The sequence below is a fragment of the Dromaius novaehollandiae genome, chromosome 4, assembly GCF_036370855.1.
Source record: "Dromaius novaehollandiae isolate bDroNov1 chromosome 4, bDroNov1.hap1, whole genome shotgun sequence".
NCBI classification, from domain to species: Eukaryota; Metazoa; Chordata; class Aves; order Casuariiformes; family Dromaiidae; genus Dromaius; species Dromaius novaehollandiae.
This window is the reverse complement of record NC_088101.1, coordinates 31,561,216-31,583,382: the sequence shown is the minus strand read 5'-3', so window position 1 is coordinate 31,583,382 and position 22,167 is coordinate 31,561,216. Positions and strand designations below refer to the sequence as shown.

At 37.0% G+C, this 22,167-nt stretch overlaps 1 long non-coding RNA gene across 2 annotated transcripts; it reads right to left on the bottom strand.

Annotated features, from left to right (window-relative positions):
* Positions 1–745: 745 nt before the first annotated feature.
* On the bottom strand, positions 746–21,893 carry LOC112986742 (uncharacterized). Of its 2 annotated transcripts, XR_010389213.1 has the most exons (6): positions 21,796–21,893; positions 20,957–21,099; positions 11,682–11,863; positions 2,605–2,676; positions 2,004–2,083; positions 746–835 (listed from the first exon to the last, which is right to left on the bottom strand). It is a non-coding gene; the product is annotated as an uncharacterized LOC112986742 (long non-coding RNA). The 2 variants fall into 2 exon arrangements; XR_003260111.2 differs by lacking the exon at positions 746–835 and having other exon boundaries at positions 1,910–2,083.
* Between the last annotated feature and the right edge of the window lie 274 nt (positions 21,894–22,167).

Below are 22,167 nucleotides of genomic sequence, written 5' to 3'. Positions count from 1 at the left end.
AGGTTCCCGCTGAAAAGTTCGGAGCCAAATCAAGGCAAATTAAATAAATAAATTGTAATGACACACGTGCAGTAGTTACAGCTCAGGCTGGGTGCCTCCAAAGAGGGACCCCGAACAAAGAAATCCATGGGCAGTTATACTTTCCAATCTAAGCTCTCCGCCCTTCACGCAGTAGTTTGGACCAATAGTAATATTTAGGTCTGGGGTCTCCTGCTCCTTATTGGGTCCCTAGGTAGGTTGTTTACCGTTGTGGTTTCTGCTGACAGATGCGTTTTCATTCTTCGGGTCTTGCCCTTATCTCTCAAAGCCCTGACAATTTATTACTTCCCCAGCAGTGACGGTAGGTGCTATTTCCCAAGGTCCAGACAAAGGGAATATGATCTGGACCCCGAGACAGCCCAGACCCCCCAATCAGCATTGTTTCCGCAGCGAGAGGAGGCCCTGCTCCCCAGGGTCCCGGTGCCCAAGCAGGCCTCACTTCAATGCCTTGACATCCTTCCTCCCGGAGTGTGAAGCATGGGAATGCAAACTGCTGGTAACCCCCTTGTCTTTCCTGCCTGCACCAGCTCTGGGGCCCTTTCTCACTGAACTAGGGAGTGCGGCCTAAGGCTTCAGCAAATTTAGCTACTCATGCTAAGCAAGCTTTATAGAAGTTGTGCTAAGCAGCAGTAATTTATAGTCCAGGTCCCAAAGTCTCTGCCCGATCGTGGTCTGGTTCAGCGCAGGCTTGGTGTGTCCTGAATGGTCGCAGGGAGACCATTTCGGGGGTCGCAGCAGCTCAGTCCTGTTTCCGCCGGGAACAGATGGCTTGTTCGGGGTTATGATTTGCTTGCACCTTATGTACCAAGAAATATTTAAGGCAAAAGTTCACTCATCTGTCCGCGACATCCATATGATTTCTATGCCATTCCCAGACCAAAAACCAAACGAAACAACACCAAGGAAATCCAAGGACTGTAAATCCTACTAAAGTTGTTTTTTCTCCTAGAGAGTTATTTGAACGGGTTGATAAACAGCAAACAGTCCTTTCGAAAGGATGCCTTCCTCTCAAATGGGAGGAACTGGCAATCTCCCAAAACTAGGCTTACTACTATTGTAATGACTTTCTTCACTTATAAGTGAGAAAAATATAGCCTGCAAATTGTGTTAGGAATTTAAAGGGCACTGAAAACCACAGAGAGTCATCCTAGATGAATGGAGAACAACAGACGTTGCATTTTGCCTCCTCAGAGAAGGACACAGAAATCTCGCTGTTCTGATCCAGCAGTAAAGAATGTTGATTTCTATCAGAAGTTTCCCTGGTCACTCAGCTATTCTTGTAATAATGTGTTCACAGACTCCTGTGCCACATCATGAAAACAGACAACAAAAGAAAAAAAGAACAAGAGGGCAAAAAAAGAAACCCCAAACTCTGCTAAGCACTAAATCAAGGACGCATGCTATTTCTCTTAATCAAGTTTGCCAAATTCAGTTTCTGACGCTTCCATATAGGTATAGAATGAAATGGTGCTCATGATAATGTCAGTGGAAGTAAACCTGGTCAGATTGCAAGGTCTTGGATCTTCACAACAATTGTTGTGCCACTGAGAATATCAGAAGCACTAAGGGATCAGATCTTCAATCTTTTTAGCTTTCTTTAATGATTTACCTAAATAATGTATCTGTCATTTAATATTTCATTTACTTCTGTGATCAAGTTACGTAATGCACATGTCAAGTTGCTCAGCCTGATTCCTCCCTGACTTATGTATATATTTTTCTAGTCAAATTGTTATTCATATGGTGGGTCAATTTGCATATTTTAATAATCAGGATGCATAATTTACAACTTTGTTTTGCATATGTTAGTAACAAAGATCTGTCTTTTGTTGATCCATTTCTTCTTTTAGAGTTTCAACTGACTGCACCTTCCAGATTGAACTACTGTATACACATTAACTGTTAAAATTTTGCAAAGCTTTATTTAACAGAATGCATACTTCAGAAGCTGGATTGCCACTTACATGCTCACTGAGCTGCATATCTCATCCGTAGAACATGCTCCACCAATGAAAATGTCCAGTCATCGCAGAAGTTTCACACACTTTACCACATAAAATGCATATTACAGATTAATTTACACCTGTTTCTGGTGAGGATATATATTCTACAAAACAGGATTGAATAAAAAATTCAAGAGCTGTCTCAGAGATTTATAAGATCACAAAATAGTTCTCATTACTGCTGTTTCATTTTGCTTATTATAAATGGATTCTACCGTCCATAACCCTATAAAAATCAATACAGATTTTACTTCTTGGTTTCTTCTTTTTTAATTTATGGATGAGCATTTTCTTCTAAGTTCTAGTGGTTAACATACTTTTCTCTCACAGACCATATAGTGCACACTAACATGATAAGATCACCCAGCAAAACTTCCAACATTTTCTTGCAACATACCTCTGGAAACATGCTCTCTCTCTCTCACACACACACACCTTTCACTTTTATGTAGTGAAATACCTTTTCTCTGAACATGAAAAATACAAAGAAATCTGAAGACACTATCCTTTATCATCTCAAGGTGACCGACCCAACAGGAATGCCTTAACTCCCAGTACTCACAGGAAAGAAAGAAGCTTCTGGTTGTGATCCAGCCTCTTCCCAGGACAACTTATGTCTTCTATATCTTTAAGTCTGGTACAAAGAAGCAATACAATAGGAAATTGGAATGAAAAATACATGGCTTAAGAAAACTAATTTCATATATAACTTCAAATATCACTATATGTTTTAGTTAGCAATGTTTAGATTAGATCAATAAATGTTTATGTGTTTTGTGATTTCAAAATCATCTTCTTCCACAAGAAAGTAATTATTACACCTTGATTGCCACAACAAATGACAAGCAAATATTTAAAGCTGCTATTTTTGCAGAAGAGCCCTGTCTCTTTGAAATTCGAAACCAAGTGCAATTAAGAGACAAAGTCCAGGGCCAAAAAGCATTGTTTCAGTATGACTTCTTTAAATGTTATTTCAAATGAGCCAATCAACAGGTTGCAGCAAGAGCAGTGGAGCTTTCAAATTTTTGAATAGCTTGTTAGTTTGGCTAAAACCCTCATCCTTATTACTCACCATGTCTCTGTGATACTTCCTATACTGTTTAACGTGCGTGACAGAAAATCGTATTTCTTACGATTGAAATGGCCCAATATGAAGAAGCATGTGTGTATACATGCAGAGCAACATCAGCAGTGAGTCAGTAGTGTTTTCCATAGCCCCCTCAGCTGGTTGTTTGGAAAGGAAAGAAACATCACAAGGTAGCAGTGAATGCAACTCCTCACTGTGTGAGAAGGGCCTCCTTAGCATTCACTGATCCAACACATAATTTTAGAGTATGTGACAGATTCCATCCCTCAAAAGACATTTGCAACCTGAAAGCCTGAATTAGTACTTCTTGGGATCAGGGAAAAGGCTCTCATTTCCTTCCGTATCTCATTCTGAAATGTCTCTTTTTTTCATGCTCTAAATAGGCAGCACAGAAGCCTCTCAGTTCTTTTACTGTGGGACCAGAGAGAGACTACTGAGAACAGCACCTATTTTCTGTACTTTCTAAGTACAATGTCCTGCATGATAGCACAGTTATAAAGAAAAGACAAACTGAAAAGTAAGTCTTTGAATATTCTTCCATATTCCTTAAATATTAGATGAACTCTTTCCTGCTCTAAATAGCCCTTGTTCGAAACAAATTTTTTATTTGCTCAAAGCCCCGGCAAGTGGCTGCAGCTGGTTTAGGGATTTTTCAGAGGCCAGTTTCAAAACTCACAGCACATCAGATTAGTATATTTTCAGTCTGAGCTGAACTCAGCTCAATTGTTCATACAGGTTCATTTATATTCTGTAATTGTTTATAAGATTAGATCTGGGCTTTGCTAAATTTGTCAGGCCAAAATCAATCAAAAATGTAGTACAGTAATATAAAGTTGTACAAATTATCTTCACAACAGAGTTTTAGTTTACTACATTCATCCCATTATTCTTTAGACTAAATTGACCCTTTTATTTTACTGTGTGCGCGATAACTCTTGGGATCCTCAGTATTTTCCAAAGAAAGTGCTGAATTTTTAGAAAGTTGATTCCCGTGTCCCCCCCACAATTGCAGAATACAAGATAACTGTTCTGATATGAAAATCACAGCACATGATTACCCAAAGGGATTGAATGCTGATCTTAAAACAAAAAAAATTTTTTTTTTTAATAAACAGGATGGAACGCTACCTATTATGACGAAAGAAAAACAGGAGCTCAGAAACACATACCAATGAACAGAGAATAACTAGATATTCTCTCCAATTTCACAGAATCTAAAATTCAGTCATGTGTTATTGCTGCAGTAGTCTAAAAGGTACACAGTCCAGGACTAAGCTTGAACAAGTGAACAGAGAGGGGTCACCATCTAACCCCACTTCAGTCTATGTTGCAGATTTTTTAGCTATCTCTATTTCCAAACTTGTTAAATAAATAGGGGTACTAATACATAGTATTGTTTATCTGCATAATTAAATATAAGTAGGTCTAAAAAGTCTCTTGCAGGGTAACTTGTTTCTGGCTTAGAACATAAATTCTTTGCAAAACTGAACATGGCAGCATGTCAGTTACCCACCAGATCTTTGACTAAATCTTAACTGTTTTAAGTGTCAATACTCATTGTTCATTGCAGTAGACAAATAAAAGTTTACAGATAAAAGTAACTTTCTGAGAGACAGCTCCTGACAGAATGCTAGGTATTGTGTTCTTATCTATGGTTATCCTATGCTATCAGTCATTAGCCTACAAAACAGCGAAGTCCCAGCAATGGCCTGTAACACAAAACTCCAATAACCCATACAGATACACATCATAAAAATTAGAAAAGAAAAATAAAAGAGTAAACCAGCTAAAAGGTTGTCAATACTCTCATGACTATGTCTTCAAAACCAATGCAATTTTTTAAGGTATTGTATTTTTTTCTTTCTTTTATGCTTGCAACACAAACTTCAACTATAGAAACAGAACTCCTTGTGCCAAAGTCAAAATCTCCCAGACTAAGACAGAATAGGTGGCATCACAATTCATGCATTTTTCTGTTATTTTTAATTGCTTGATGCTCAGATGATACATGATGCTGAAGTGCCAGCCTTTTATTAATCAGGCAGATATATCTTTCTCTAAATTATTTCTCTGCACACTGAGAGGGCTATTAAGTCTCTTTAACAGCCCATTACATAATTATATGGAGAGGGAAAAGAAAGAAAGAGAAGTGTTCCATCAAGAATTAAGTCAATGCTTTTAAAAGGCACCCTAAGGCAATAAAGGAGGTGTGCTAGGAAGAGAAGGATATGAGCCTAACAAGACTTCCAGAAAAAAGAAATAGGATGAAGATAGATATATTAAATGTAAATGGAATTCCATTTTTTAGCATGTGGTCAGTGATGTATGAGCTCCAAACTAAACTCACACTGTGTGAAAAACAGGAATGGTTTGAAATCAGCTGCACTACCAAATGGAAAACCTCGAAAGAGTGTAACGCTATTGCTCAGCTCAGCAGATTCACAGAAGCAAGAAAACATCTCTTCTTTTAGGAATTTGCATCTATTTTGCTCAACCTAGCAGTCCATATGAAATATTTCAATGTGGGTGCCAAAATCACTAGCAATAGAAAATGCGGATCCTAAAACAACAAAAAGAGATGGGAAAACTTGAGGTCAAACTAGGTGTTTAAGACATTTAAATAAATCAAGTCACTATCCAGAAATGTATTTTTTAGTATCTCCACAAAAAAGAAAAAAAAGGGCTTGATTTTAAAAAACACCAAGGATAATTAGTGCTTGGAAAGTTATAACCTAGATGTTGACCTTTAAGTACTTAAGGCCTAAAAGCCTGAATCTAACTTCATGCTGAAGTTTAATAATTCAGCTATTTGGAGTAAACTACCAACCCCCCCCCACCCCAGAAAAACCCAGTAGTACGATCTGATTAAAAGTAATACTGGTAGCTTTTATAACATGTGTGTGTTTATTGTAATCTTTGTTTTAAATGGGCTGAACTCATTTCATGTTCTTACAGCAACTGTTTCTGTCAGAAATTAATATTAAACATTTATTTAAAAGGATGTGTATAATTCTTTATAAAAATACTCAGTATTAAGCATTCCTTATTACCATCTGTCATTTTATTCTATGAAAGCTAATTATAATGCCTGTTTTTCTCCTATCTTCAAAGGTTACCCAACACAATGTCTAATAAATCCTCCCTGCTGTCTCATGTGTTCTACTCTATCTACATTTATCCCTCTTTCAATACTAAGCTCAAAAGGTTCAGCACAGGAATCTACAGATTCTCCCGCAAAAGTCAATTTTAAACTGAATTGCTATCTTGTTTTTTTTTTTTTTTTTTTTTTTTTTTTTAACCCAACTCCAAACTCGCAACTTCCCTTCTCTTTGGAAGCCAAAGTTGAGAACTGACATGATCTTCGTTAGAAAAACTCCGTATTTCAGTAACATTTATTCTTCTGGTAGAAGGCAGAGCTCTCAAACGAGGTTCAGTATTCCAGGCAATGTGGAGTTTCTCTACAACATCCTGCATACTAACCTATAGCAGAGTGAATACGATGCATGCATTTTAAGTATGTAAAACGTGTTTATATTTATTCATATAAACCACTATCTACTCCTGGGCTTCTAACAAAATCTGGGCTTTAAATTAAGCTTTATGCCCTTCAGATCACCCTGTCCTAGGTCTTAGTGTCCTATTTTAGCACACAGTGCTCAATTACATCATGACTTTTAGCAGAAGCTGTTGGGAAGTCACACCGCCCTTGAACAAGTATGAGTAAAGGGTTTACTTTAGCACCTTGGAAATGCAGAAGCTATCAAAATGCTTAGGAGATGTACTATATACGTTCCTGTGTAGCTCTCCGAAAGCAGGGATTCATCACTTCCACACCTTTGCAGTAATTAGTACCTAAGTGGTGCTTAGTATGCAGAAGTCCTTATATTAGGAAGAGCTAAAAGGCAGCAATGGCAGCTAATCTGCACATGAAAGTCGAAGTGAGACAAAAATTGTGTACTTTCTAGGCCTTGACAGGGCCAGTTGTCATCTGACACAATTTTTGGCATACATCACAGAAGCAAAACTAATTCCCAATCTTTGTGCATAAAATGTCTGACCTCCAGGTACCACAGCCGTTATCTTTTATAGTAAATATATTTAGCACGTTACATTGAGCACTCAGTAACTATGGGACAGTTCTGCACTTAGCATATTACTCCTATTGGTATTAATCAGTTTTCACTTATACCAAAAGCATACCAGTCACCATTTGTGCCTGTCTGGTACAGGAAATCTACTTTAAAGTCTACTGAAGACAGTATATAAAACATGAAGCATAAATAAAAATACAATACAATAGGAAAAAGTGTGCCTCTAGCTGAGCCTTGTGAAGCTGTTATTACAGATGAGTATACCTCCCTGAGTAGCTACTAAAGTCTCTGACCTTGTTTCCATTCTATTAACTATATATGCTAACAACAGTGCAAACAAAAAAGTCTTAATGAGGGCAACTATTTTAACATTTTTAAAGGACTTTGCTGCCTTTTTAAGCCATCATTTTTGCAAACTGCACAGATTCAGAGCCCATTTCTCAATTATAGATGGTTCTTTCATTGTCATAAAATTGACTCATGCTGAGTCACCTGAAATAATACAAAGGAATGCCGCACAAAGAAACAGTGAAAATTGGAAGAAATTTTTATCTCTGAATTCTTACGCTGTCTGTCAAAAGAAAATCTTCCGTCATTGACAAAAGCAGAAGTTCAATACTTAAAACATCTTTAAACTGTTTAGCATGTACTGCTTTACGGAGAAAACATAGCAACCAAATTTGATGAAAGTATGTAAAAACTCAGGAAGATTCAGGAGAACAAAGAAAAAGAAAATAAGGGATGGTTGCTGCCACATACAGAATCACTTAGAATTTAATGTTCAGTTCTGCAAAATATGACTGTTGTTTGATGAGCAAGTTGAACCACTTACAAGAGATTCCATCAAACCCTGTTTATGTAGATGGGTAAACAAATGTGCTTAAAGTTATCCTTGTATACAAGTACTTTAATGAATAGATAAGAATGTATTACCTTCTATACACAACATGTCACCTACATGGACAACAAAGAAGCAGTCAGATCAAGAAAAATCTGAAACAGTTAAAGTTCACATGGCATCAAAAATTATCCCTCAGTTTATCACTGTATGAATTAAATTCTTCATTCATAAATTGTAACATTAAAATAATCTCAGCCCAGCTCCAATATGCTACAAGAGGAAATATATATATATTTGTATAATTTTCTGATATGTGGCCTATCCTTTCTTTTCCTTCTTCAGTAATTTATTTTCCACCTTTGTGACTGAAGTACGAATATGTTTCTCATTAGAGGGAGTCTATTTTTTAACTTTGCTTTTGTCACAGATTCACAAAATGCCCTCTGAAATTTTTAAAGATGACACACACTTGAAGAACAGATTAAAAGCAGGGAGAAACGAACAGTAATGAGCTCATTTTCAAAGAAAAGAACTCATTATCATGCAGTCTTTTTGATTTTTGTCAAAAAATGGTACTGGGTGCAGTCCCTTCTGTTGCCTTCAGGAAACAGTCCTCGTGTTAAATGAATGTGTATGTATGTGTGTGTGTGTATGTGGAGAGTTACAGCCAGTAACTTCTTTTACAGCCAGTATTTCTTTTAATGAAAGATCATATTACCACTGACAATCCAATTTAGAGGTGAATTAGGGGAAGCAGCTCTACCAGTGTTTTGAGTCTTCTTTTTTCTACCCTTTTGCTTTCATAATCTCTCTCTTTAGGAGAGCAGTATGGTAAGTGGTTACATCTTACTGTGAAAAAAATTGGATGAGGCTAATTTTTCCATTTTGCGTTTGGAGGAAGTCATGTTCTCTCAAAAATTTCACTAGTGTGTCACTTCAGATTAGCCAAGTGTCCACTGGTTAGGTTACTTATCTGGGATGCAAAGGCAACAGGCTTAAACACCTGTTCAAGGTAGATTGATTTGGGGTGGTTCCTTTTTTCATTTAGATGCGAAATCGTATCTTGGATTAAGAAAGCTTTCCAGTGGATGTTTTTTTCAAAACACACATTTTTTGAAAATATTGACTACTAAAAATAAAGAAGAAAAGTGAAGAAAATGGTTACATTGAAACATTTTCCAGTAACACGTCTCTTGTGGTGAAATATTTCTGACCAAATGTAGTCTGAAGTTTGCCGCCTAGACCTTGCATTGAAGACTGACATACTGCAGTCTTTCTGTACATCTCTGAAGCCACATATAATCCACAGTAATCATATTGCTAAGAGAGGAAAATGCTGAATTTTTTCCCCACATATTTGCATTGGTGAAAACTAGGAATTACCTCACTTAAGGCAAAAAAAATGACTTAAATATCTCTAATTAAATTCCATTTTTGCATAAAATAACCGTATTCTCCTCATATATATTAAACACCATGACAATGTAACTGTTTCTTCCCACAAACAGATGAATAAGAATTATTTCCTGTGAACAGATTATAAGCAAAATTCAACTCTATGAAAAGTTTATTACTGGCTTATTTGGGATCAAGTTCAGAAACAGCAAAGACCAGAGTACACAGGCCTTAGAGGGACAAAAGATCATTCTCAAGAATATGAAAAAAAAAACGCAGAACAATTCTCCCCTCAGGTGTGTCTACAGAACCTCTATCAGACTGCCGAAATTATTACAAAATTAGTCTATGACTTATAACACCTTAGTGCCTCACTTCGCTATGCAGCTATTTAAAATTGCTTTAAAGAAATTCCAATTCCAAGAACAATAATGCTCACAAATGCACACCTTTGTCTCATCCACTGTGTAGCATATTTTAAATGTAGTTAATCAGTATTCACATAGTCTATTCCCTTCAGCTTCTTAAATAGTAATTGGTTTTGGTGTTTGTTCTCCTCCTGGCCAAACTGCGTCCTACACTAGTTCGCACAGTTAGCATAGATAAGATCAATTAACTTGTTTTTACGCTTGTCTATAATCATGCATTTTACTGTTCTTCCATTTTTATGCATTGTTATTATTGCTGAACCTAAGTATCATACTGGTACGCAATAAATAAAAAGGTGCTATTTTACTTTTCTGAGAGCTCAGGTAGCAGGTGTTCCCCCATCCATCCCCCAAACCACCCCACTTCTTTATCGTATTAAACAGCTTTGTTATGCCCTACAAGCAAAATCGTATTTTATAACAATAAGTTTCATAACACAGGACTTAATTTGGGAAACCCAGCAGGTAAAAGAACTAACTTGGGTCATCAGTTTGGTTAATGAGAACCAGACCTTCCATTTTTTTCTCCTGATATTAAAAGTGCAAGTGACCTTGTTAAAGTGAATGGAGAACATGAAATCTGTGAATGAAGTGGCTGGAATAAAACTATTACCAGTGCATTTTATAGGACCAAGGAGTGCTGCCGTGATCTGTAATTTTTACATAAAATGAGTCTGATCTTCAACTTGCTGCCACGAATGATTCACACATTCTCCAATTCTTTACAAGAAAAGACCGTTTGCTTTTAGGGATCATTCCAGCTTGTAAAATCAGTGACCTCAACTATAGAGTAGTCAGGTCTTTTCAGAACCGCATGCAACTTTCAGCTGCTTTAACTAACACATTAGGTCAATCTGCCTGTGCCAGAACTATATCAAAAAAGATATCATCTCGTTACATTTCTGACTGTTGTTTCTTGACAGATGTTTAAGGTTCCGAATAAAATTTATCCAACCAAAGCTGTGACAACAGGAGTAACCAGCCTCAGGGTCATGGGAACTATCTGTTAGTTTACTGAACGCTTTCACTAAGCACTTTTGCCACGATGTGTCACAGAGCCGTCCTCGGCACTGAGCACGTAACAGGCTCTGTTTGTTTTACAGACTCGCTGCCTGTCTGTTCTCAAGCCTCTCTCTGCCGGTTTTGTTTGCTGCTCAGTGCAGTCAGATTGCCCACACCCCCACACAGCCAGCCAGCTCCGCGAACACTGTTTGTGCTCAGCTCATCGCATTGTTTATTTTTTTTCCTCTAAAAATCAAGGCACAAGAAAACTGCAAAGGCTTTGGCTTGTCTGTAACATTGGCTTTTGTGCTACCACAGGCTCGAAAAAAGATATACAAACACGCAATAGGTTTTCTTAGGTATCTCCTCTTTGGCCAGTGTTCTTTTAAGCTTCTGGTTACCGACAGAGTGCCTTTCTGCTGTCTTTTTCTGGCCATTCACTTCAGCTCTGAGGAAAACTATGGAAAGGGTGGTAAACGCTCATAAGCATCAGTAAGACCAGAAGTTCACTCTTAGAGAACTGTTGTGAGACTTAATTGTCTGCAGTTTGATGTGCCACGGCCCCATTCACTGCTCACACTCTCATTTTATCACTCTGCCTGCGACGCTCCCATTGAAGCCAGTGAACCAGACAAAAGACAGTAGGGCAGGCAATTATGCTGCCAAAGAGCTGATAGACTGTTTATTTGGCCTCGCTCAGAGCCTGAATACTTTCTAGGAATGCAGAACAGATGATGGGGAAAAGATAAAGGATGTGCCACTTGAATACGGGGCCTACTCAACAGCAGGACCTACTTGCAGATTCGGACGATCCTCCCTCCCCTTCATTCCCTTGGACCTGGAGTTCCCCGCCAGCTGACTCCTACACCTCCAGGGCCACCTAGCCAACCTGACGGCAGCGTATAAATATGGCAGTTCCCGCACCAGCCATGAGCTCGTCTGTCTCCATAACTCAGGAATCATTCCTTTTTCTGTGCCTGTAAATTCAAGGATACAATATAAAGTCAAGATTACTGACAAGTTCAATCTTGAGAGCTCTCTCCTGTCTATAGAGTTATCTCTACGGAAATGACAACACCCCTTGCAGAGCAGAAGAAACCCCAAACTCCCTTTCAGATTCCAAATCCAGAAATATTCTGCTAAGCAGTGTAGAACGACTTCTTTCTAACCTTTTCCTTCTTCATTCTTCTTCCAGTCTTTTCTTTCTTTTTTCCTCTACAAAGCATCAAGCTGCAATCTTTTGTAATTCCAGCAGAGGGCAACATAATTAAACCATCTATAAAAGGCTTTTTATAGCAATTGCTGTACATGTTCACCAGCATGCCTCAGGTTTTGTTGATGTGGGTTTGGGGTATTTTCTTCCTCCTCTATTTTTTTAAATTAAAATTGCTTTCGGTCCCCAAAAGGTTCATACTATTTATTTCTCTTCTACTGCCCAAAATGCACAGGTACATTCCCAATGCCTGAAAACGTATCTTCAGAAAATCAAATCACAGCCCTATTTGCTACCATTTTTTCTTGCCCTCAGACGCCCATTTGAATGTAAATGTACTTCCAGTATGCCTCATATCCATAAGAAATCTGCACATTAATGTGTAGTTTTAAAAAGATATTCTCAGAGGTACCTCTCAAAATGGATTAATGGGCAAATTGGAAGCAAATCAATTGAAAGTACATGACAAATGTTATTTAATTCATTCTATGGCTTTGCTATTCACACACATTCATCTGCACAGGGAAATACTCACATACATATGAAGTGAAACCTCACTTTCAAAGTATAACTGCAGGGAAACTTGCACTGAGAATGAATACTACAGCATTATCTTACAGTATCTAAATTTATGGGTCATGAGAGATCATGCAACATTTGTAAAGATTATCCCGTGGTTTTATTTACTGAGTTCTAGCCACATTTAGGCACTCAGGAGTTCTTAGAAAGATAACGACAGCTCTCAGACAAGAACAGAAGATCCACCTGGTAGATTTTATAAAATCTCACAACACCACAATGAACGGTATTAGAGTTTCATAATTCATGAAGGAACAAAATCCCCTACTGAGCATTATAACTAGTCAAGATAACACCAAGAACAGCTGGTAAGTCTGTCAGTGTGCTTTCCCTCTCCTCAAGTGTAAAGAGACAAAAGTATGAAACGGCTGGAAAATATATTCAAAGTATGACTGGCACAGTGTCACAATAAAAGTGTCAGGTAAGCTGACTGCAAAACAGTAGCTTTACTTATTTCTTATCTAATTTGTAACAAGACTTGTATGTAGACAGAAATGGTAAACAAAGCGATAGCGCATCTCTCTGTATGTTTATATAGACTCCATAAACACAAAGAAAAAGTGGTCTTGTGCTAAAAGTACTTCATTGCAGTGTAGAGAAAAACAGTGTTTGATTCTTCTCTTCACTGCTTTTATGGCAAGTCATTTGGCATCTTCAGTTCCCTGCGTATAAAATGGTAACTGTATTTCCTGTATGCCTTGTCTGTTCACAGTTTGTGCAGCAATAGGAGATTGCAAGTTCTGCCATGGATCAAACGTTCACAATAAAAGGCTGTTCTTGGCTGCATCGTCTTTAGAGAAAGAAGTGGCTTATGTTCTATAAATATGTATTTATAGAAATAAATCAATAAATAAATGTACCCAACATGATTCCAAGGTCAGCTGATAGCTTTCAATGTTCCTGTGAATACAGCAATATACACCAAGAAACTGAAGTTGTTAAAAGACAGAAAACCCTTTGTACAAAATGTTCTGACTTTCCAGTAAATCACAAAAATGTAAGGGCGAGCAACTTTACTGGTATGACACAGGATATACGATACCATACAGGAAACTACATGCTCTCTCTCTTTGCATTTCCAGTTCATTTCTTCATCAGACAGAGAGGAAAGGCTTGTCAAGAGCCTGTGATCTTCCCTGCTTCTACCTCATCCCTTTCCAAATAACAGAATCCAGCAGCCAGTTGTAAATATAAAATGGCTTCCTTATTTTCATGGAGATGGATATAACGGAAGCACAGGTTTCTTCTATACCCATTTATCTGTAGTGTTCTGCTACTTTTTGTTCACACAAAGAAGCCAGAAAGGATTAGAAGAATCTATACAGTAGAGGTTCACAGTGGAAAAAATGTTGGCTTCATTGTATGAGAGAGTGACTGACAAGAGGATAAAATTAGCAAAATGCTTATCAGCCTACACTTATAAGCAGTAGAAGTAATGGAGTCTGAGAGTTAAGAAGTTTTTGACATTGTAAAAGTAGTATAGCACTGAGGGATCACTGAACTTTCTATCCTTGCAGGTCTTTTAAAGGTTTAGCAGGTTAAACAAACATCTGTCCAAAAAAAAGATTTAAATTATCCTGCTGTGGGACAGGAAATGGACTTGATCTCTAGAAATCCAGCTCTATTTCTATAATTCCCCTAGATCTGCATCTTACAGTTGGATTATTCTTCTTGGGTAAAACACAAACAGAATGAAAAAATGTTTTGTTTTTTTTCCAGTTATTGTGATTCTCACTGTATCTTCCTTTCATATAGATAGATATTCTAGTATCTGTGGGTATTAAGCTCACAGATTAGCCTGAATCATGACTTCTTTTTTATGAATTTTGTGGAAACGTATTATCCTTGAGACCACTACCCTTTTTAAGTAAGATTACAATCAGTTAGCAGAGCTGCATGTTTTTAAGACAGTCTATTAGTGTCACTCCCTTAGGAAGCATGACTAATTAATTTTAGATAAAATACTTTAAACTTCAGTTGAGTTTGACCCTGTGTTTCTAACATTCACTCTAGGCTACTGGACCCAGTAAAGCCACTGCTAGATTTGGTTGCATATACAAAGCATCACATAGGGATGATTAATGGTTTCTGTTCATGTGGCATTGCCAAAACTCCACCTTCCTGTGGAGCAAAAAGATGATATATTGCAATGAGTTCAGAGTTCAGAGAATGCCATCTAAATTAATTACCAGTCTGGAGGGACTGATTCATCAAGCAAGCTTGAAATAATTAGATAAGTATAGCTTCACCTAAACAAAACATACGAGAGGAAGATAAACGAATAATCAAACACGTATAAATACTTTAACTTTGATAAAGTGATCTCAATTAAAAAATCAACATTTGCATATCTTAATCATACTGTGGCATCATAGGTCATGGCTTTTGCTTAAAATGAGATCTAACTGCAGTATAAAGGGTAGAACTGTATAGAAATGTACTGAAAAACATCTGCTTAGCATTAACAAAATGGTAATAAACTTCTGATTGGTAGTATCTTGCAGCTGTTCAGAACTAATGGCTTCACAGCAATGCCCCATGCTTGCAGGAACATTGCAGAAAGCAATGGCTCCAACTGAATTTCAGAAGCATTAAGAATGAAGCTTTACCCTTCTCCTCAGAAAGCAGCAGGGTGTACACCTTAAAAGGCCATCCCATTTAGAACACTTCAAAAAACATTCTTTGTAACAGGGCAGAAAATTCACTGGCAATTCAACAATGGTTGAGAGACAAAACTAAGGGAAATCTCTGAAGGCTGAATGCCAAAAAAACCCACCAGCACCACCACAAACTCCCCAAACCCCAACCCATAAAGAGTTAGTTAAAAGCTGAAAGACTTTTCTCCAGCTATAAAGTGCTGCTCTGAACTCATATGCATGTGAAACTGGTGCAAATCTATTCACTATTACATTCAAAGATTTGATTGCTGTTTTTCTGAGAGAGTTGCATAGATTTGTGCTACAGTTTGCTTATTTGTATTTATTAGCCTTAAAACTGCCAGGTATTTGTAAACTGAACAGAAATGATATCGTATGTCTGATAGCAATCATCAACAATAATGGTAAGAATTAAATATTTGCCCAAGTATATCCTTTTGGTACCACGGGAAACCATACGTCAACATTCAAGAAAACTGAATGTTTATCTGATTTGCTGCTTCAGTGCAGAAGGCGATGTTGTCTTGTTCAGAGGCAGAATGTTCATTTAAGTGATTCAGAAAATATCTTTTTTTCCTCCTCTCAAAATGGCCTAGGAATCTACTGAATCTATTTCATCGAACACATTTAAATTAGAGCAGTAGATTTAGTATAGTTGCTGTTTCAACTCATCACTGCATATCATTTCCATACATTTTCATTTTAGAGAAAAATAATTTGAACATTCTTTCATGTTATAACTCATTAATATAACTCGCTGAAGTTTTATGGTTTGTGGCTTTTTGCATAGAACTGTTTCTTTTGAAAAAAGGCCTACTCTTACTGCTGTAAAGATACACAGAAAAAAGGAAAGAATTCTACTAACATTTTAAATAAAAACATGCATTATATTTTAAGTGTTAGAATTGTCAAATTTACCTCTTACAGATGTATACAGTAATATCAATATACTCAAGTGAGAACATTACATGTATTAAGAACATAAACTCTGTAACTACTGCTGTATAAAAACAGTTTGTTAGTGTCTGGATAGAGAGATTCCCATTTTGATACATACCCAGCTGCTCACAGATCTCTCAAACTAGGCTTTTCTTGGCCAATACAGAATCTAACACCGTATCTTCTCTTGGCCATGCTGGAACACTTCTTTTGTCCTGAATCTCTGATAACCATTCCTTAGAAAGTGCAGCCCAGGTACTGAAGCCCTCACCTACCTGCCCACTGCTTTCCTCAGGCTATTGCTGACTCCTCAGAGGTTTGTTTTTTTTTTTTTTTTAAAAAGACTTTCTTAGGTTTCTGTTTTCTATTGTACAATACCACATGAGGACAGGGTGGGAGGAGGAGATATAAACAAGAAAATAAAGAGAAGCATGACCTTCCACATGTTTGAACACATCATTTCTTTTTAGATAGGAAAAAAATGAACACCTCAGGAAAAAATTAAAAAGATCCAAACAGAGTTACCTGATTAGTTTCCCCAAATGCTGGGAGTCTAATCCCCTCTGTGTGTTTTCCTGAGAACCTGTTCTAGGTAACCCTGTTTGACCAGGGGGGTGATGGACTAGATGATCTCCAAAGGTCCCTCCCAACCTCAACCATTCTGTGTGGCACAGTCTCACGTGATGTGCAGCCCTGTAAGTACAATTCTTGCCATTAGTAGTAGAAGCTTTGTACTGACCTGACCTGACAGGTCTCAGGGCTGCGTTGCTCTTGCCATGGCCCCAGCTGGCTTAAGCAGTGATACCAACTGCCAAGTGGAAAAGCAATCATTGCCTTCTCTTCAGGCACTTGGCTCCAGCAGTGCCATGGAGAGGGAAAGGCCCAACACCCCCGGGCAGTCCCTGTGTCACCAGCAGCAGCCCTGGGGGTGCCCTGGGGCTCAGGGAGCTCAGGTGCAGCTTGCAGAGTCCTTGGGTAGTCCTCCCAGTGAAGACCTCAGGATGCTAACAACGTTTAAAAACTCCCTGTCCCATGTACCCTGAAGATGACTGAAGCATCAACCTTACAACCCAGAAGAACACTGGAAGGTGAACCTAACACCAGGGAAAGGGGGTAGATACTAGGAAGGGGCTTTTTTTTTTTTTTTTTAATAACAATTTTAAATGCATTATTCTTGAGGATTTTCTGTACTAACTTAGATTGTCAGGTTGTTAAAACATTATCTGAATGGACAAGAAGCTCTGAGCTCTGCATAAACGCATGTATGGGATGTTGCCTTTTGCTAACAGTAAGAATTTGAATGTACACAGACTACACAACCATAAGCCTTGGTACCTTTTACTCTTTTGCAAATGTTTTTAAAAATGTTTCATAACAGACACCTTTTAAATAACATTCAACCCCCTCCTATAATAATAAACTATTGTTTTCCTTCTCAAACAATTCTGATGTTTCTAGTAAGGAGTTTATGCCATGAATTTCCCTTCTGCATCAATTATTCACTGGTATGAAAGAATCTACTGGAAAGAGAAAAAAGAATCCACCTTAGAGTATTCTTCCACCATCTGCTGTTTCATAGAGATGGCTGTCAAATCACCTGCACTGAAGTATTCAATTGCACAGCAAAAGTGTCATTCATTTTTTTAATCTTCACTTGAGATTAGAATGGGGAAATCACAGAGGGTTCATCTGTAGATAACTCATCTCATGGAATTCTTCTAAATTTATGCCTTTTCCTTTCCTTTACAAAATTACACGTAGTGCTGAAGAACAGAACATTTGCTGTGAACATTGTCCCTCTGAGAGTTACACGACTGAAGCTGATAATATCGTGTTAATAATATCAATAGTGCTTTTTCAGTAATTCTTTTAAAGAGCCAAAACACAGAGAACTGTGTTAGGGTAGACAAAGTGAAAGTTGTTCTTTAAGATGATAGTATATTACTCTCATGGTGTCTTTCAAAATGGACAGTTAATAAAGCATAGCTCATGGAGACATGAAAAAGAGTGTGAAGAGGCAGAAATTTTGAGGAAGAATAACTGCCAACAACATAAAACCAATCAGAATGTCTAAGACTAGGCTGTATTATAGGAAACACTGAGACTATGACATGGTGCAAACTGAAGGAACAACATTTATATAAAATGTAGTACACAAAAGCATAAGGCAAGGAATACTAGCAGAACTGTCTCAAACATTTAAACACATTAAGTAAGCTGCAGCAATTGCCTGTGGCACCTAGAACAAAATGCTACTTCCATAAAAATCAGGGAGTGTTACCTGCTGACTAGGATCAGAATTTCACATAATGGTCAAATTCATATGTGAATTATAATTGTGTAAAACTGAAGTAACACTACTAAACCCAAATACTGTGATTATGTCTTTATAACCGAGTAGTAACTGACCTTAAGTATTCAGTTAGCAGTGATAGTTAATCAAAGATATCTCCCAACATACAGCAATAGTCAAAATATAAAAGAAAATAATTCAGATGTTAGATCTACTGGGAAAAGATTAGAGAATGATATGAATGCACTAGATAATTCATTTCATGGGCCAAATCCATTCATTACAATAACTGAAAAAAGAATTGTATAAGATACAAATTTATGTTCATTTATAGCTGTTATTTCTTGAATTTCAATAGCATGGTTATTGCTACCATTCACAAGAAGGCCTATGAGCAAATACATTAGCACGCACAATATAATTTTCAGGGAGAGGACAGAAGAGGAAGAATTCAAGGAAATTTTCCCAGCCAAAAAACGAATTTCTTAGTTCCCCACTACTAGATTTGGCAGTAGTCAAATCTAACATTCTGCCCTTTCCATCATTGCTTGTTTGATTGCCATTCTTCTTTTCTGTTATAGTTTGGTGAACCTGTAAGCACATTCTGGACCTAACAGATCAAATCCCAATAACTTAGCTGCACAGCCAATTACTGTTTCACAGACTGCACTGGCATTAAAATTTCATTCTTATTCTGTGGCAGAGACTGTAACAAGAATAGGGTTGGTAAACCAGGAAACTTAGGAGGGTGATTGTAATAGGGAACAGAAAAAATGTAATTTTCACCTATTCTTAGACTGTAAAGATTACACTCATGCTCCTTGAATGATATACGAGGAAATCAGTGATGCTGGTAAAAAGCAGAAATGTCTAAGAATAATTATTTATAAAGATTTCAGACTCCTCTTCAACATATATAAATATGTAACCAAACTATATCAGAACATACTATATCAGAGTTCATATACAGTCAAAGTGGCAGCAATATTAAATATTTTCCATGCAAATTCAAAGCAAAGCATCATCTGTGAAACTGTTGCAATGGAGCAGAAACAGGCTGGGTATTTCTCCCAAGTGCAATTTTCTGCATTAACGGAGAGCTTCATATTACAAGCTGGTTTATAGCATTCCAAGATTCATTGTAATATCATGAGATTTATTAAAGATGATGTGGTATTTCTTATGCCTTTTGTTCCAATTTTAATGGAAATTATTTTCAGCCAAACAAGTAATTGGATATTATCTCTATCTTGTGGAATTTTACTTGGACAAATGTACTGAGACACCACTCTTGAACCAAAAACAACTTCTGAGAGAATCAAAGAATATACAGTAGACAGCTTTGTTACAAGTTGAACCAGGTCATGTAGCAGTAAATTTTACCTATGCTAATGAGCAATAGATGAATATTTTTCATTGTACACATTTGATTTCTTTAGTGTTTCTTGCTTACTTTTTTCATTTTATAGAACTTTATACACTGCAGTTCCCTACCTGAAAAACAGCAGTGAATCAAATCACACGACTGGATAACTGTCTTCCAAATTTTAGAATCACATCATGAGCATTTGAATTACCAGCAAACCAGTTTCTCTTTCATTTATACTGAAGTTAGTACCAGCCATTCTCTATTGGGTAACTAGTGGTAAGAGTATGACAGAGACATCAACTGTTTGTAAAATTTAAAAATGTAACGACTCCTACAAGCATCTACCACAGGCTGCGATCCTGACGAAATGTAAGGGGCACTTAAACATTTAACAAAACACCATCTTCAGTGAACATCTTTTAATTAAAGTACCTGTCAGGTTTTTTTTTTTTTTTTTTTTTTTTTGTCTTGTGTTGACGGATTCCTTAAAAAGCTTCAAAACAGCAGGAGTCATCACAGAATCAAACTCTATCATATGGCAAATAGCACGATCCACCTTATGTTTTTAAATTCTACATTCTGAAGCAGAATGCCTAAAATTTTGCTTTTGTGCATGACTAAAAGTCACTAATTCTAATTTATGTCTAAATCATGCTGGAATTCCCAAATAGAAACTGCTCTTCCTGTAACTCTAAGGAGCTTGATCCAGTAAGTATTTTCAAAATACACCTCCATGACTCAGCTCTACAGAGGCAGTTAGCTTATCATTTAAAAAGGCAGCTGATAAGAGTTTTTGAGCAATTGTCTCCCCATTTGCCTGCATATAGTCTTGTGCAGGACTACTCAAATGGTGGATGTTTGTCTAGTCTGAAACCTAGGTATACCAAGATCCTAGACATACAAGATCTACTTTTCTGCAGGAGGTATCATATTCTTTATATTTTTTAAGGTCTTCTGTGAAGAAGATGAAATTTTCTACAGTTCCTGTCTCTCCCAGTGGTTGCTTTTAGTGATGCTTACCTTATTCATGCATTGTGTAGGGAACCTTGATATCTGACACATACTTCAGTATTTCTTATTGGTGGACAGATGCTTAAAAGGTAAATGCTCTAATGACAGGCTTTGCAATGCTCCAGCTACCTTCTTGGATGGTGCCAATTGATCTGAAATGGGAGTCAGAGAAAAAAATACATTGGTTATTTCTGCCAAAGAGTTCCTTGTTCCGAATTCTCTTTTCCGACAACTGAGCCATTGCACATGATATAACTAGAAATCCATATGCTCGAAAGTACTGTTTTGGACTAATATGTTTAATCAATTGTCTTAAAAGTTTACAAACTTACTTCAATGAACATAATTTCATATTATCAACTAAAAGTTAGCATACCCTTTCTAATAGTAATCTTAACAATCTTTAAGTGTGGAACCATTATTTTCATTCTGCATACACATATTGGTAAGGTCAGAATGAAAACTACATAAGTGAGCCTGTAGGTAGATCCTATATATGGTTACCAAAACGAAATGAAACTAAGCACTGTTTTTGATAGCTTTTAGGTGACAAAATAGAATTTGCTAAGAAAAATCCGGACAAGATATATATATGAAGATGGGGATATAATCATATAAAAAGAAAGCTGGATTTTGCATTGATACTACCTTATGAAATTAATTTGCCTTGGCACTATTACAAATTTGAAGGAGATCTAATATACCCATTTTTTTTGTTAAAATTGAAATCATCATTCCGAAGTCACTTAAAGCTAAAACATCTGCCATATAAATTACTTGCAAATCTGCTTTTTTTCAGAGCCACAATGAATGATTCTCCTTGCTACAATAGAAGAAAAAAAAATTACATGGTAGCCTTCAAAACACCAGCCCTGAAGAGTCCTCAAATGTATTTGACTTTCTGTCACCTCCCACTACTTGCCCAGAACAATTAATTGTGAACGTGGAACCTGTAAAAGAGGGAGAGGAAACAGAATGGACTTGACTTACTATGGTGATCTTATTTGGCAACTACAGTAATACAGCACGAGAGAAACTCTGAAGCTGTTATAAATTACATCTAGGATGAATGATCATATTTTACCCCTTTGTCCCCTTCTTTTTCCATTTCTCAGGTGTATTCACTAGATATTTTTCCAAAGTCTAGACAGACAGCATGTAATATTTCATTCCAATATCTATCATAAAAATGAATATATATTTTGATTCTATTATACATT